The 12,599-nt window shown below is 38.3% G+C and overlaps 1 protein-coding gene across 1 annotated transcript in view; it reads left to right on the plus strand.

Annotated features, from left to right (window-relative positions):
- STAG3 (stromal antigen 3) overlaps positions 1-12,599 on the plus strand; it is a 4,836,058-nt gene that overhangs the window by 194,381 nt on the left and 4,629,078 nt on the right. The gene's annotated exons all lie outside the window — the stretch shown is intronic.

Consider the following 12,599-nt stretch of genomic DNA (forward strand, 5'->3'; position numbering starts at 1 on the left):
TTAGATGGCCTTTGTGGTTTGGGTAGGTCACTTTCAAGGTTCTCTGCGTATATGCTAGGTCTATATTGAGAGGTATGGTGTGGTGTCTTGTGTTACTGATAACTTGCTCGCTGATTGTAGTGGTCTTAGGTGAGAGCTCTGCCTCCGGAGTCACTATATAACTACATCTTTCATATCCTGTGTCAGTTCATTTAAGTACCGAGTAGTTGTCAGAAAACATGAGACAATTACTACATTGCCTCAGGAAACACCCTTTTCAACTAAGATGGCTACTGAGACATTTGGAAAGGGCAGGTCCATGGTTCCAGATGTTTACTATCTCAGGCTGCAGCCTGCAGGGCTAGTATCAATGGAGTTTAGAGTGTGTTTCCTGGAGTATTATCCGAGTAAAACAAACAATCTAAGTATACACTCAAAGAACAAAATGCACCCTCACACAACCCAGGGTCTCTTCACTCAGTTAGTGAGCACTAAGTGTTCAAGGAGTTTATGAGGTCAGTTTTATAGGGAAAATTAAGGTTTGAAGGATCTTCATCTGTCCAGGGCTTGGCTACCTGAAAGTGTGTCATAAGCAGCACTGGGGAGATTTGAATAATTTACAACAAAGCTGAAAACTTTGAAAAAATTTGAAATGACCCTCTGGCCAATAGCAGAACAGCACACTTTAAGGTCACTCAGTAGTCAGAGGCCTCAGACTGAGTTGGTTCATTTCCTTTCAGTTAGCAGCTAAATTTGCTAATTGGGTGTACTACAACTACCTACGGTTGTTATTTTTTTTCCTTTAGCCACTGGTGTTCTACTAACAAAAAGTATGTCTGTGTCAGTCTTCAGGCATGTACACATGCTCAAAAGATGGTACTGGAGGAGCTGGTAAATTTTGTGCTCATTGCCTGTAACATCAGAAGTAAAGGTTGGACCATGCTGCAAGATGTTGGATTATAAGACTGCTAGAGCCTGACCAGGATGAAATACAGCAAGTCAGATACCCCAACACCTTGCCAGTGTTCTTTTATACACAAGTCCAGAGGGTGTGAAGGCACAGTTGAAACCTGTACTGTTGGCCAAATCTCATAAACAACATAAATGAATGCAACCCAACAGTCATTGCTGGGAACCACTTCTATGCTGGGAATCCCTCCAGTCTTTTCAGTGCATCCCTTCTGTCTAACAATTCTAGAAACCATTGCCATTACACAGTTTTGGTTGCCAGCAGGCTCAGACCTACTTACGCTGGATCATAAAGTAGAACAAATATGAGCACTTGAAAAGCATTTTTTGTGTGTTGGTTTGGTGACAGAGACATACAACATCTACATGTGTCACCTGGAGTCTGCATTCAGAATCAAGCCTGAGGAGTGGAACATTTGACAACAGAGGCAAAACTGTGACCACTGAATACCTCTCTTTGCCTACATTCATCCTTCTCCAGTTTCCTCCCTCCCTCTTGCAGCACCTCTTTTTTTCCAGGAACACCATACCAATAAAATTCTGAGTAAATTTGTGGCTACCCATCCAGCCACTAGTTTGTGTTTAAAGTAAGATAGTGCTTTAGACTGCTTAACATGTAGGGGAAGTTTGTTCCAAAGCTTTGGAAGGTGCTGCTGTAAAAGCATGCCTCTCCACTGTGCAGTATTTATTTTTGGTGAAGATTTAGGTCCCTGGTTCTAGTATTGGTGGAGATATTGGACTTGTGGAGAAACAGGAGATCCAGGACAACTGGGTGTCTAATGGTGCAGTAGGCAAGCAAGACAGACAGATCTCCCCTCACAAGTCTTTAAGGCACTAGGTAAAGGGATAGAGCTTCCAGCATATCTTCATTGCTCATAGATTTTAGGCCTCTGATCTTTTTGGTTAAAAACCTTTAGGGTCTTGCTAATTGTTTGATATGTTTAACACCCCAAAGGGGGCATTGCACATAATAATTGTCCTGATCAATGTCAATTATAAACAAGGGTATGATTACCTCTTTAGACCATGAGGACATTGCTTTAGCAAAGAGGTAGCCTAAATAAAAGGATTTCCTGACAACTGTTGTCACATGATGGTCAAAAGAGAGGGAGCTATCAGCCCACGTATCTAGGTCCCTGACAATTTTTTTTATTTTGTAGTTGCATGATGGCTGTACAGTATAATGAAGGGAGGGTTATTTACCAAAAGTGATAGCTACACTATTTAGCATGTAGTTTGAGCTCATTTTTAGTACACCAAGAGTTTATTAGGGAGAATTCATGCAGAAGAGTTTGGGTGTCATAGGATGACTTAACAACAACTTCCAGTTAGCAGTCTTCTGCAAAATTTGTTAGCCAGAGCTCTTGGTTCTCCACTTGAAGATCAGAGAAGTTAGTACCAAAAAGGAGATGTTCCAGTACTAAGCCCTGAGGGGGATACCACTGGTCACATTCATACTTACTGATGAGGCACCTGCAAATCGCAATGTGTGGGCTCTGTCTTTCAGCCAATTTGCTATCTATTTTACCACATATGGGGTTGATTTTTAAAGCAATAAGCTTTTGTATGATGCCTGCATGGGGAATGGTGTTGAAGTCTTTCATCAGGTCAAGATACACCACATGCATTGCATGGTCACCATCTACAGCCTCTGTAACCCTTTTGAAAAAGTTTATCAGGTTAGACGGGATCTACCCTTCATAAAGCCAAACTGTTGGGGGTCATTAAAAACAAGGGTCTTCATGTCACAGTTTGAGGTTTATGAGCTATAATACACCCCATAGCTTTGCAAATGAGGCCGATAGGATTGTAACTACCCAGTATAGCTGTAAGGTCAGCCTTATGGTGGGGTATCTCCACTGCAGTGAGCAACTCATCGAAAGCCAATAACTAAACTTAAGTTAAACAGCTTGAGGAGCGTATCTGTAAGGGCATGTTTAATACTATTATGCAGCTGTGGTATATATTATATGATATATAGCTGTACAAATACTGTCAAAAGACTGTTGTATACCAGAAATCTGACAAAACCAAACATCTTGCGGATTTTTTTTTTTTTTGTTATCCAGATGTTACAGTGTTCTAAAATGTTTTATGGAGAATAACAAACCTTGTTGATAAGCTGTCTGATGTCCTTAAATGTGGCAGTCCCTAGCAGTACTGAATATTTTGAGTCTGACCTTTGGTGAAATGAAACCCTAGGAAAAGGACTCTATGGGCCCCGGCACACCCCTACTGCGCCCCCTGCATTCCTGCTATCTTGGTCTTATGACACCATTAAGATAACTTCTTTGTTGTTTGCTTTCCTGCAGTTTGTTGAACTCTTCAGATTGTTCCTGCATTGTTTTAATATATCCCAAATGGCTAAGATTACAGCATAATAAATGAGGAGGAAATAATCAAATGAAGCCAGCGGTCTCAGCCCCTCCCCCAAACCCAATGGGTTCTCAGTTGCATTTTAAACCTTTTGAGCCAAAGATGACCTGAACAAAAATTGTGGCTAATGAAAGAAATTCCTTGTTGCTCTTTATTTTCTTCCTGCATCCTTTCACCACTCCTTAAATGGCCAAGAGTGCAGTGTAATAACTGTAGAGGAAATAATAAGCTGAGATTCTGGAGGCTGTTTGGGACTCTAGATGATGGGAGGTACATTTTAGAGCTTTCACCCATCCTTTTGCTACAGTTATAACCTGGACAAAAATCCTAACTAAAGAAATCCAGTTTTATTTTTTGTTTCAAGGAAGATATAAATTGTGCCCAAGACATAATGATCAAAGTTGACAAAAAAAAGTAACTGAGTAGGAGCCCATTTGCATCAGAAGCTTGGGAGAAAAGCTCCAAAGTAATACAAAACAATATTGTATAGCTTTTTAAAAATAATACAAAAGAATAACAAATACAGTTTAATTATACCAAGTTAGACATAATATGGAAACTTTGGTTAAGATAGATGCAAGTTATATGACAATGATTTAATAGTTGGAGAAATTTATAGTATTGTATACTATACTATTATTATATAGTAGTAATAAGGGGTCCAAATGGAAAGATGTAAATCAGCAAGCAAAGGAGAGAAGTATTGCTGGAATTGAATTCATCCTCAAGTTTTGGTGAGTACCTTCACCAGGTGGACCCTGTTTTTCACACAATCTCACCAAAACAACACTGATATATAGACTGTATTTTATATAGCATATATCGGGTCTATGTTAAATCATCGAACACTTAAAAAAGTGAATGATGATTTATCGAACCCATGTAAGCGAAAGCTTACAATCTCGAATGCTTAGAACTGCCATTTTTTTCAAAGGGGAAAAAAAATCGCTGTTCCACAAAACAAAAAAAAAATTTTAAAACATTACATAAAGTGGGGGGCTTCATCCCCCACATCCCCCGATGTGGGGGGCTGTGCCCCCCACACTCCCTACTTAAATATATCAACTCCAAGATCGCACTACAGTCACGAAAACAGCAAAGTAACGGAAGCGGCCAAGCGATTTCTTTCCCAGGGAAAGAATTTTATATGTCGTTTCGCTATTTTGCCTTTTCGTGCTTTCAAGTTCGATCAAGACGCATTCAAAAGAATGCGTCTTCGATCATTTAATAGGAACCCCATATATCATGGACAGAAGTAGGTTAAAAATAAAAAAGATAGCTGGGTGCACAAGACCCAGGTTAAAAAATAAAATGCCCAGTCCTGGTAAGCACACTGATGCCAGGACTGGGGAAAAAATGACAGTGTAGAATCCTCAAGACATGGAAACATTTCTACAATGGGGCTAGGCCAGGCCCAGGGGGAAGATGGTCCCCTGTTGTAGATAGAAGTAGCAGCCCACAAAAATCACAAAAACTGATAGGCCAAAAAAAGAGCCATAAAGATGACAGAGTGAACTATTGAGGATAAGAAAGAAATGATGTATTGTTACTATTATGCAAGAAGCCTGGAATTTCCAGACAGAAGGCATACAAAAAGATTAAGAGAGAAATTAGATAAAAGAAATATTTGCACAAGCAAAACTGTCAGAAGCTTCTAATACAAATCTGTGTTAATTAATACAACAGATTTATAAAAAGCATTATATAGACCAAGAAACCTTAGGCCATTAGGAAAAAGGAGCAACTCAGGAAGTGCAAAAATATAAAGAACAAAATCTAGAGATTTTTGAATGGTATAACAAAGAAATATGGACATGGGAAAGCAAGAAAAAGCTGATATGGTGCAGTATATTTATTTAAAGGAGAAAGCCAAATTAATCAATACAAAAAAGCCATCCCAAAGATATGCAAAGAGAAATACAGGCAAAGACATCCAGATGTTGAAAATTTCACAATACAAAAAAAAGCTCATAAAGATGGAATGTAGAACAGAAGATTAGTAAAGCAGAAGTTAAAAAATAGAAGTTGGGAGTTATGGAATACCTGTGAAGTGAAGGATTTAGTATAGAAACTCTAACACAGGTCATATCCCAGCATGGTGGAACAATAAGTCCCGAAGTAAGGAGAAACAGAAGGAGTAGAAGACATCTGACGAAGAAATATGGACATAGGAAAGAAAAAGAGATTTAATATGGTGCAATATTTATGCAAAGGAGAAAGCAAATTTGAAGAGAAATACAGGCAAAGGCATCTGGATATGGAAAATTTTATAATACAAAAAAATAAAACAAAGAGGAAAGGAAGAAAAGCAGATTAGTAATGGGGAAGTTAAAGAAACAGAAACTGAGGCTATGGAGCACCTGCGAAATGAAGGATTTAGTGTAGAAAATCTAACTCTGATAACATCACAGTAGGATAGAGCAATGGATCACCAATTAAAGGAGAAATCAGCGGAGCAGGAACCATCTGATCAGATTCCATAGGAAAATACTTTGGAGCCTTCCTTAGGAAACCAGTACAAAAGTTCAATTGGAATTGCACAGCAAGGGAAGGAACAGGAAACTGTGGTAACTCTGACACAGTCAATGTTGTGGATTGATAGGCCAGCGAGTTCCTATGTGAAGGAGCAACGGATGACACAGGATGCAACTAAACAGAATGCAGAAAAGCTGCAGCACCAAGAAAACATCAGTCTGGGACAAGAATGTGATATAAAAGAACTTGAGCAAGAGAGAGTGTATAAATATTTGGGAATTGATGAAGGATCAACAATAAAACATGAACAAATGTGAATAAAACTTAGGAATATTTTAGAAGACTTAAATTAATCCTGAAAACAGCATTGACGTCTAGGTACAAAGTTCAAGCTATAACTCAATTTGTCCTAACATACAGTTTTGGAATAATTGACCTCAAAAGGTGTTGGATTACTTGGCAGGAAAACAAGAGAGATGCTTCATGCTCATCAAAGATTTATAAAAATCAATGTATACCAAGACTATATATTCTCGTTTTTGAAGGAGGTATAGGCCTCCTTGAAATTGATTACATGAATAGATATGCAACTGTAGGACTGCATACATATCTGCTGACCTCACAAGATCCACATATAGCGGACGTTTTAAAGAATGAGGAGAATAAGTCTAAGATGACTTCTCTGATTAGTCTAGTAGAAGTATGTTGGTGTCAAGCAGAATGGAAATGAAACCAGAAGTAGATAAAAATCAGGCAGCAACTTAATGTGCCAAAAAACAAAAGAAAGAATATAAAGTGAAGAATTAGATGAGAAGGCAAGAAATAAGGGAAAATGCATAAATATAGTTGCAAGTATAGAAATCTTTTAGAACAGTCTCATGTTGATCAGGATCAAATGCAGGAATGGTTAAGGAGAGATGAATATAAACCAAAAGACAAAAGATTAATATTAGCGGTCCAAGACAGGAGACTTCATACACAATGGTTTACAAAGTCCATTGAACGTGTGGGAGAAACAGATGAATGTAGGTTTTATAAAACAGAATTGGAAACAGTCGCAAATCTTGTTGCTGGTTGTGATATACTAATGGCAGAAGGACTGTATACTGAAATGCGTAATAACATGGCAGGACTGTTGCATTGGGGACTGTGCAAACATTAGAATATCAAAGTAGCTGAAAACAATGGAAACATGAGCCACAAAGTATCGCAGAAATAGATGAAGTTTATATCACATGGGATCACCCATTACCAACAGTTCAAAAACTAGATGTGAGAAAACCAGATATAGTAGTCCATGAAAAGAAGACAAGAGTAGCTTTGGTCATTGAAATTGCTACACCCAGTGGCCTACCTTGTCTTATGTACAGAGAGACACAAAGTAATAAAATACCAAGATATGCAGCAGAAATTAGAGTAATATGGAAGAGGGATACCCAAACAGTTCCTATAGTAGTAGGAGCAATGGGCCTTATAAAAAGAATTTGTAATCATATTAAGATATGCTACCAATACATGTAACGCCATTTATTACTGGGCACATTGTGGGTGCTGTGAAGTGCACTTCTGGCTAACATCAAAGATTGAAACAATACAAATTTTGTGAACTTCTGTGGTATAGCTTTGTAAGGTAAGTGTGCGATAGTTATGGACCTTAAGGTTAGGGTGCGGGTTAAGGTAATTGCATAGATAGTAATGTATGTAAGGGTTAGTGTAGGGTTAGTAGTAGGGTTTAGGTTACTGTATGTATATGGTTTATTTATTTTATTTGGGTGGGTGGTATGTAGCGAGCGGTATAGTGGGAAGTATGTTTTATTTTTGTCACTGGGTGGAACGGTGTTGGCCAAACAAAACAATTCGGTCATCTGTATTTCCGCATTTTGAGGTTTAAGTGAATTGTGCTTTCGCTTAATAGGTGTTGATCATGCCGTATTCGACAACCTAAGCATTCGCGCTTATAATATAGACCCTTAATTTCTACTACAAATTAAAATCTCATGTTTTGAATTTGGTATTCATGTCAGGTCTGAGAATTAACTGGCTGGGTGGTGAAACCCTTGAGCTGGTTAAAACTTCCTTCAAGAGTTTGTGATCCCCTCTTCCATAGATAGGGAAATGCTGCTGAGGTGGTTTATAACATGCATTGGAAGGATTAAAGGCTAATGGTTTTCTGGCAGTGTTGAAAGTGTCCACTGTCTGTGAGGAAATATCTTATAGTGTGCAGTAGTGGTTGGCTAAAATTGGGCAACTAATGATGATCAAAATCACCTATGAGCTTGGGTGCCCTCCCTCTTTCATAGGAACATTCCTAGATTTTTATGGATATCTGCAAGAATTGTCGTATTAAGGCACTATCCAGCTCAGTTTTTCATTGCAATGGATAAACTGAGATGTGCAGATTATTTTTGCTGAGATTAACCTTTAGGAACTGGCATTCCAAAGGTGGTTGCTTGAATCAAAAGAATTTTTAACTTGCCTTGACTTTTAAATCAGGACTTGGATGAAGGCATAGCACTGAGATGTTCTTGCACAGAGAACAAACAAAGCTTTGTACTGTACTCCATTTGATTATAAGAACTTATGGCAGTGTATGCTATTGTTTTCCATACCATTTTGTTTTCACATTATTTCCAGTCAGTTTTGTGGTCTTCTGAGAAGATTAATGAAGTAATTCCCCTTTTCTGTACAGGTGAGAATTGATACGTAACCCATGGTGCCTTCTCTTCTTGTCTCCAACAGGACCTTGTGGTATGCCTCTACTTCTGACACCCATGACTGGACATGTAGGGTGCATATCTAGGGTAATAAATGATTGTGAGCACATGCAACCTCTAGATGGGAGTGGGCTGGACAGACAGTGGATTCAAGCTTTCCAGGAGTGATTGTGGTTGTTGAACAAGCCAAGCTATTTTCAACTGCACTTGTAAGGGCAGTTTCTAAAAGGTCTGAACAACTGTCTTTTTAAGGGCAGTTTAAAAGGACTGAGCTAATCTGGGCTTTGTGGAAGAGAAGTAAGCAGAAGGTCAGTTTACAATTGTGAAAAGGGAGCAGAGGATTAGTAGCAGCCTTTTATCAACTACATAAAAGGTAAGTTTTTGGGTTTATTTTTAACTTTTTAGTGGGAGGGGTGAGGTAACCTAGGGAGATGATTGCATGACCTTTTGGGGCAAAGTTTTTGTGCTAATAGGATGGGGGTGAGGGGCTGTGGTTGTAACAGTTTTATTTTATTTTTGTTCAGAATTCTTCTGCTAAGAGATTGAGAAAGGGAGGTTTGCTGTAATAATTAATGTTTAGATTTGATATAGTCTTTTTAGTCAGGCTTACATAAGAATAATTTATTTTTGTTTTGTATATAATTTTGTTTTGTCTATAATTGTGCTGAAAGATTGGAAGTGGGGGAATAGTGGCTGTGAGAATGCAACAGAATATACAGATGTTGTTTTTATGTATGCCAGTACAAACCCTGTTATGCTAGCATTTTATTGTGTATACCAGCAATTTTTACAACTATCTATGATGCAATGGCTTTGTTCTATAACTTTTTGCTTTGTCCTGAATTATTGTGTTGAGCGGTTGGGAGGTGGAGTTAGCGGCTGTGAGAATGGTGCAGAATGTATAGCTGTTTTAATGTATACTAATGCAAACCCTGTTATGTTAGTACTGTGTATACCAGTAATGTTTATAACTATAACTTTGTTTTATGATACTTTTTTGTTTTTGTCTGTAGTTATGGTGTTGAGAGTTTGGGAGCGTGGTTGGGGGCTGTGAGAATGTTGCAAGGTGTTTGCCTGATATTTTTTATTTTCTTAAACTTTGGCCACTCAGTGTATAAACACGTTGTTAGTGTTATCCCTTTGTCTTGTTTTTATTGTTCTACTTCATCCAGAATTATTGTGCTAAGACATTGGGGTTTAGGGGCTGTGAGCATTCTACAGAATGTTCTGCTATCTTGATACATGTTAATACACAATTAGATAGTTGCCTTGTATTTTGTTCTGTTCCTCATCAAAAATGCGGGTTCACGCAATGCATGCTACTGCAAAACATGTTCTACCATTTTTATTAATTCAAAAGTACATTGTTTAAAATGCCTAATGTTGGGGGGAATTAACAGCTGTGAGAATGTTGCAGAATGTATTGATGTTTAATGTATGCTAATGCAAACCCTGTTATGCTAGTACTGTGTACACCGACAATGTTTTATAACTATCTGTGATGCTATGGCTTTGTTCTATGATTTTTTTGCTTTGTCTGTAGTTATTGTGCTGAGAGGTTGAGAGCATGAATAGGGTCTTGAGAATGTTGCAACTGCATTTGTCTTGTGTGCCTGTGTTGTGTGTGGGAGTCAGTGCGGGTACATCTGTGGGACTGGCTACCTTGATGCGATACAGAGGCATGTCATAATGTAACAACATTGCTGCAAAATGCCATTCAGTCATAGCTCTCAATCTCTTGGCACAAAAAAATCTGGACAAAGCCAAAGATAATGGGATACAGCCCTAAAAATTGGGACACATTTTAAATATTAATCTTATAACTTGCTAGAATAAATGATCTTGTCTTACCATGCATTTTCTGAAGGATATAAAGCAAAACCAAAATGCCTGTCATTATTTAGTGAATTCAACTCTCACTGATTTGCCACAAAAAATCCATAAAACTACAAATTTTGAGGAACAGACCAAAAGTGAGTCAAATCTGGACATTCTGTGAAAATCTGGGCAGTTGAGCATGTAGTGTGTGTGTGTGTGTGTGTGTGTGTGTGTGTGTGTGTGTGTGTGTGTGTGTGTGTGTGTGTGTGTGTGTGTGTGTGTGTGTGTGTGTGTGTGTGTGTGTGTGTGTGCACCTCTGAGTGGCTACCTTGCTGTACTGCAGGCATTTGTCATAATGTAGCATTGGTAGTAAATGCCAGTCAGTGTGTGAGTGGCTACCTTGCTGTGGTACAGGGGCTTGTCATAATGTAACATTGGTACTAAATGCCGATCAGTTTATGTACCTTAGCACACCAGTTCTTAATGATTTGAATGTAGTAACACTATAGTGAGCAGAAGATGGTGCTGGATGAGCTTGACAGGGAAGGGGGTGTAACAGTAATATGGTCATTCTTTATATTCTCCTGAGTAGCGCCCCCAGCTTGAAACTTGCTGGGGGCCCCCAAAATGCTAGCACTGACCCTGCACAGTAGAGCACTAAGAGCAATCACCACAAAAGACCTGTGGAAAGCTGTTAAACACTTAATTTGGGCTTTTTTCTAAAGTCCCAGTAAAGTGTTTAACAGCCTCCCACCACGCTTCTGTGGTGGTTTCCCTCTGTGTGACAGGGGTAAGTGTGTTATAGCACTACTGCACTTTTCTCTCTAATTTTCAGATATATGACTCCTGGATCATAAACCATGCAGCTGCAACATTAGCTTCATTTCTAGGAAACTTCAGTGCAGATATTCCAAATGTAAAGCATATTTATACGTCATACATATTGTGTCAGAGTTATCAGTACACATCTAAAATACGGCCTTTTTAGATCACAAAGTGCCCTGTTTGCCTTCCCCCCACCAGCCTTCAGCATCTTCCAGCACCCCTGATCTCAGGTATTTTACTAGGTATCTGCGAAGTGAAATGAATCATTTATTGTGTTTTAAAGTCAAATCACAAGTGCACACATGGTCGCTCACACGCACACACACACACACACACACATACACACACGCACACACATACACAGACACACAGACACACACACACACGCACACACAGGCACTGTTAGAATCATAGAAGTGAAGGGATAATATAATCACTAATGATAAAGCTTTTGAAGGAAAGCACAACATTCCCCAATCTGTCTTTGATACTCTTTGTAGTTGGTTCTGCCAGTTATATGTGAAACTTACACTCTTGTTCTTTGGTCTACCTTTAACACTCTGTGTTTTATGCTGCCAGGTTTCTGCACAGCTTCTGAATTCTTAAAAAAAAAAATGCACGTCCCTGGGTGGCGTTGCACCACAGAGACAGGGTCTATGCAAGTTTATCTTTTTAAATTTTGTTCTGCCAGATTTCTATACAGTTTTGAATTCCATAATTGTCCCTGATTTTGGCTCAGTATTTTCTATGTTCCACTTAATTTCATCTGATACCATTGATTTTAAGAGAAAAGATGATGAATTACACTTAGTAAACAATGACAATAATTAGAGTTATAGATTTATTTTACTTCACTGTCGCTCATTCTGTCAACTTTTCAAGTTAATAGCATTAATGTATTTTTAAAAAAGTGTCCCTAATTATTTCTAAATTTGTACCTGATTCTGGAAGAAATAAACAGTGAGAGTTGTGCTGAATTCTGAAATTCAAAAAAAAATAATGATAATCATCAAACTATGCATCCCTGGGTGGGCTTGAACCACCAACCTTTTGGTTAGTAGCCAAACACACTAAGCAATTGCACCACAGAAACATAGCTCCAAATAATTTCTTAACTCCTTTAGTCATTGCTATCTAAATGTTAACTGAAAGTATGATTTTTTTGTCTGTAGTTATGGATAATCTTTCAGAGATTTATATTAAGTATAGTATATATGACTTACATAGGTCTTACCTAGCTTAGTGCTTAACCTAAACAAGCAGCATACTTTTTCCCTTGTTGAATTTAATTTGGGAAATTGCCCTGGCAGACTTTTTTCCTGACAGTGTCAGTACTTGCTGTCTGAGTATTAATCAGAAATGAGGGTTATAAGCGATGTTAGACAAAGGATAATGGGTGTGTGATTCTCATGAAGCTAAAGGATTTACCTATACGTAACATTA

Source organism: Protopterus annectens, chromosome 7.part0, assembly GCF_019279795.1.
Source record: "Protopterus annectens isolate FY-2018-M chromosome 7.part0, PAN1.0, whole genome shotgun sequence".
Taxonomy (NCBI): Eukaryota; Metazoa; Chordata; order Ceratodontiformes; family Protopteridae; genus Protopterus; species Protopterus annectens.